Genomic DNA, 5,761 nt, shown 5'->3' with positions numbered 1-5,761 from the left:
TTGCACTAATATTTTAGAAATAGGTCAACAATACAAATTACGTTAGTTTTGTGGATTAATTTTCTTTTACTGCGTGGCCCCAGTGCCTCCCACAAAATGACCGGAACTACTTGATATTTCACCAAAACCAGAGCAGAACTCCCACCATGGGACTCGGGCAATCAATTAATACAGTTGCAACCACTATATTAATGACAAGTATTTCATACAACTTAAATTCAAAAAATCTGAACTATCCCTTTAAGGTAAAGCATTTACAATTTAACTATATTATTTCTCTAATAGTCACTATTGCAGTGAGAAATAATATAGTATTTACTAATTACTATGGCCGCCGTGCCAACTGAACTGCCGAATGCTGCTGCAATTTAATGTTAGATATTAGATTCTGACGGGGAGGGATCTATGATGAATGATGACGATACAACACCGGGGTCGCCGAGCCCAACTGCGCTGTCAGCTCGTCTGTTGTATAATAGGGCTATAATTTATATGTTTTGTTTTGATATCGGCGCCTTGCCAATGTCATGTGTAGCCTAAATAGGCCTATGCCTTTTTATGATGCATTTTGTCAGTTTGTTCATATAACTTGCGTGTGGAGAGGGAAAGTAAAAGCCACTTTTCCGTGTGAAAATGCGCGAAAACGCGCGTGCACGAGGCACATGCACGCGCATTTTGCGCGCGCGCTACGCGCGTGCATCAGTCCAAATCTGTGCTCCCCCACCTGGAAACGAAGTTAGGCGCCCCTCCATGAGTCCCCCCCACATGGAAATATAAATTGCATAAGCTATATAGAGACATTTATTTCCTTCTTATTGTTTTAGGGGTTCTCAACATGTTTTGGCTGGGAACCCCCGGAAATGCTATATGGCCATGTCTCGCATTCTAGATATGTTCTATCGTCTCCTCCATCTTCCACTCTCTCCCTCCATGGCCATATCTGACTTTCTTCATTAGGTCTGGCCTGTCAATGTCCCTCAGTGTGATTTATGCTAAGGATTTATGTCATTGAATGACATGCACCAACTCACTGTTGAAATGACGCAGTACTGTTATTGAATTGAAAGAAAACAAGTGTCGGGCACTCGGGTGGCACAGGGCTAAAGTATCTGTGCAGAGGTTTGAATCCAGCGCGGTGCCATGCCCGTGTTTGGGGAGGGAAGCAGGGCACAGAGGGTGGTCTTTACCACTGCACGTTCTCTGTGTCTCCTTATCAACTTGTTGGAAAAAGTATATATTATATATAGCATTCTTGCCCTGATGAAGACCTGTTAGGTCGAAACATGTTGGCACTGGCAGTTGCCTTTTAATTTAATAAAGGCGTTCCTCATTTTTTAACCTTGTGTGCCCGGATCCTTCTCTTTGTCTCCACCAGGCCGAAGGCATGGGGAGAGAGTATGTTTTGCACTCCGTCCGTGTGTGTGTGTGTCCGTCCGAGTGTGTGTGTGTCCGTCCGTCCTTCCTTCCGTCCGTCTGTTACCAGCTAATCTCCGGCACCGTTAACCCGGTCGATGCCAAACTTTGCACACACACTCCCTGGATGCCAACGATGAACCTCTGCCCCACATTTTCCAGAACGGCCTGTTATAGCACCATGAGGCAGCTTTTCACATGTTTTACCTAAAACTGCACCGATCTGCGTGAAACGTTGCATGCACACTCCCTAGAGGCCAAGGACAAACCTTTGACCTGCATTTTCCACATCTGCCTTTTATAGCGCCACCAGGAGGCCGACTTTTGTAAAACAAATTTTTTGATATTACTCCTCCAGATTCTGTCCAAAAATCTCACAAATCGTTACACAGTATCTCTATGGTCATGTGCTCAAGTCGGATCTGTCCGATATTTCATATTCCATCCTAATTGGCTATAATTGGCTTTCACAGTTTGCAAGATTGCCCTGTTTTGAACAAAAGCCTCAAATCATGAACGCAGCATGCAATTTACGTGAAATCTTTCACACATTTTCTTACTAGGCTGAGGAACCCTTTTCACATTGGCCTGTTATAGCGCCACCAACAGGTTGATTTTTGCAAAACACATTTTTGGAACAAAATGCCTCAAATCATCCAATTGCCATTAAAGGCGTATGAAGAAATGGCACCCTTTTCACATTGGCCTATTATAGTGCCACCAGGCACTCTGCATTTCCTCAACAAAATGAAGAAAATTGTTGCAAAAACTAACAAACAAAAAAACATGTTTATATTACTTTATATTACCAAACATCTCACACAGTCCTATCCTCCTGGTGGAGACCTGTGCCCAGAAGGGCACTTTTTCTAGTTTTCTCTCTTTTTGTCTCCACCAGGCCGAAGGCATGGGGAGAGAGTATGTTTTGCACTCCGTCCGTGTGTGTGTGTGTGTCAGGGTTGACGTCACGACTACCTAGTCGTTACGTCACTCCCTCCTTTTATAAGGCCTCGTGCCAGCAAATATTCTCTGACGGATTTAAGATTTCTGTAGAGTTACTTCAATAAGATAAATCTAACTTTAAACCTAAGTTAAAGCTTCCATCTCTAAACCCGGAATCCCATCTATTCGGTAGCCTCTAGACAAGACGTTACATCTAGTCAGCACTTCCGCACTTGTGACCGCGGAATATCCTCAACCCTTACAGTTAAATCCGTCCAAGATTTTGGTCGCAGCGGTTGAGCATGTCTTCAGGCTCCGTTTCACCCAATGAATTTCCCCCTACCGGCGACAACCCGCCTCCGGCTGGGGGCAACGTTGAATTCCCCTGCCCAGGTTGCACGGTCAAAGTTGAACCCCAAGATGGAGACTAAAATATCCTAAAATATCCCCAAGATGGAGATTATACCCCCAAGGAGATTATACCCCCAAGGAGATTATACCCCCATCCCCGGCTACTTCAGCCATCCCCCCCTCCCAATCCCAGGCTACCTCAGCCATCCCAGGCTACCTCAGCCATCCCAGGCTACCTCAGCCATCCCAGGCTACCTCAGCCATCCCCCCCAACCCGCGTGGACGCGTTCCTCGAGGGGAGGGTACTGTCAGGGTTGACGTCACAACTACCTAGTCGTTACGTCACTCCCTCCTTTTATAAGGCCTCGTGCCAGCAAATATTCTCTGACGGATTTAAGATTTCTGTAGAGTTACTTCAAGAAGATAAATCTAACTTTAAACCTAAGTTAAAGCTTCCATCTCTAAACCCGGAATCCCATCTATTCGGTAGCCTCTAGACAAGACGTTACATCTAGTCAGCACTTCTGCACTTGTGATCGCGGAATATCCTCAACCCTTACAGTGTGTGTGTGTGTCCGTCCTTCCGTCCGTCCGTTAACAGCTAATCTCCGGCACCGTTAACCCGGTCGATGCCAAACTTTGCACACACACTCCCTGGATGCCAACGATGAACCTCTGCCCCACATTTTCCAGAACGGCCTGTTATAGCACCATGAGGCAGCTTTTCACATACCTAAAACTGCACCAATCTGCGTGAAACGTTGCATGCACACTCCCTAGAGGCCAAGGACAAACCTTTGACCTGCATTTTCCGCATCTGCCTTTTATAGCGCCACCAGGAGGCCGACTTTTGTAAAACACATTTTTTGATATTACTCCTCCAGATTCTGTCCAAAAATCTCACAAATCGTTACACAGTATCTCTATGGTCATGTGCGCAAGTCGGATCTGTCCGATATTTCATATTCCATCCTAATTGGCTATAATTGGCTTTCACAGTTTGCAAGATTGCCCCGTTTTGAACAAAAGCCTCAAATCATGAACGCAGCGTGCAATTTACATGAAATCTTTCACACATTTTCTTACTAGGCTGAGGAATATATCCCACCCTTTTCACATTGGCCTGTTATAGCGCCACCAACAGGTTGATTTTTGCAAAACACATTTTTGGAACAAAATGCCTCAAATCATCCAATTGCCATCAAAGACGTATGAAGAAATGGCACCCTTTTCACATTGGCCTATTATAGCGCCACCAGGAGGCCACAACCTGACCTGTGCCCTGAGGGGCACTTTTTCTAGTTCTCTCTCTTTTTATCTATGGAAAAAGTATATATTGTTAAAAAATATATTAAATTCCCATAAACTATCATCAGTATTTCAAACATATGCTAAATAAATAAAACTTAATTGAAAGAGTAGAGTGGGATGCTTCCATTAGTTTTAGCTTTAATCACATGAACCCCAGCATAGCGTCCCTAGACCATTCACCAAAAATAGTGGATCTACAAGCTCACTGTTTTTGGCAAAGATATTTTGTGTAGAGGGAAAAAAGGAGGTGGCCTATAGGCTAGTATAGATGCCAGGGGGAACTCCAGTCAATATATGTATACACTGTGCAACACACTGTAATGGAACAATATACACTATCAGTATGTAGAACAGTATGTGGTTCTCAACCAGTGGTCCTTGAAGGGGTTCCAGGTGGTCCCCAGCTAAACAATGGACAGTTGGGAACCAAATGGACCCTTATCTTTAAGTCTTGAGAGTAATTTCATTTTACACTCTCAAGAGTTCAATTATTGTTAAACATCTGCATTACTTACAAAAGGTCTACACACAATTAGGGAATGTAGATAAGAACTGATATTTCGATCAGCGTTTGCCTGTTATGTTATCCTAATGATATACCAACATCAATTCAGCATGGAATTGTGGACAAAGTCTTATCCATCAACAAGTCTCTGGTCTGAGGGTCCAAATCTCATAAGATGGTGTTCCGTGGCTCAAATGCTGAATAAATAATATGGGCCTTGATATGAAAAGGGTTGAAAACCACTGGTGTAGAAGATACTAAACATGTGTGTTGAAAAACACATTCATTAGTAGAATGCTAAACAAAGGTTTCAGCTTGGAGTCCTGCTTTTTAATTGTTTTGTAGAACAGGGGGGAGCCATCTTAACTGGATAATAATGGAATTGACAACAGGTATTAATTGTTTTAGTGTGGTATAGGTTTTATGTTATAATAATCATTTAAAATAGTAGAAAATAATTAAACTGTTCACTCACTGTACTGGAGAGTGTAAATGTGTCAAACAGCTGAACAGCTACATCTCCCACATACACCTCCAACAGTCAATATTTAGAGAGTTAGAATTCCACCCACACTTTCTTTAAAAATATCCTGGTCTCTATACACAGAAATGAAATGAAATGATTACTATATTTACCCAGGGTATCTGGGCTAAGCTCAAGAACTTGTTTCCAGCCAGGCCCTGCTCATAGAACATTTCATGGTAGTGGTTCAATGCCTTGCTCAAGGGCACTTAAGCGGTGGTAATTTTAACGTGTCGGACCACTGATTCGAACTGGCGACCTTCCGGTATCAAGACCGCTCCGCAATCCGTTTGGCCACCGCTGCCACCCACACCTTTCTGTGTGGAAAACGTGTTTGTAAAAGTAAAAAGCCCATGATGGCCTGACCACGTGGAGACTAATGTTTGAAATCATTCATCCATGCGTAAAGTGAGTTATTAAAAGGTAATGTATATTTATTTGCGCTTGATATATAGTTCAGTATGGTTGGTTTCTCTTTCTCTCTCTCACACACACACACACACACACACACACACACACACACACACACACACACACACACACACACACACACACACACACAGCCTGCCTGATTGCACATTCCGGTTAATCTTCCATTCCAGGTTTTGATGAGCGCCGTGCAAGAAGCCCACGCCGGGTTTTCCTTCTCTCTGTGAGCCTAGGAGTCAGTCTGAGGTGAGGACCCAGGACCCCCCCCCCCCCCCCCCCTCCAGGAA

This window comes from Electrona antarctica (genome assembly GCF_951216825.1).
Source record: "Electrona antarctica genome assembly, chromosome: 11".
Taxonomy (NCBI): Eukaryota; Metazoa; Chordata; class Actinopteri; order Myctophiformes; family Myctophidae; genus Electrona; species Electrona antarctica.
The sequence above is the reverse complement of the archived record's forward strand: the minus strand, read 5'-3'. Positions refer to the sequence as shown.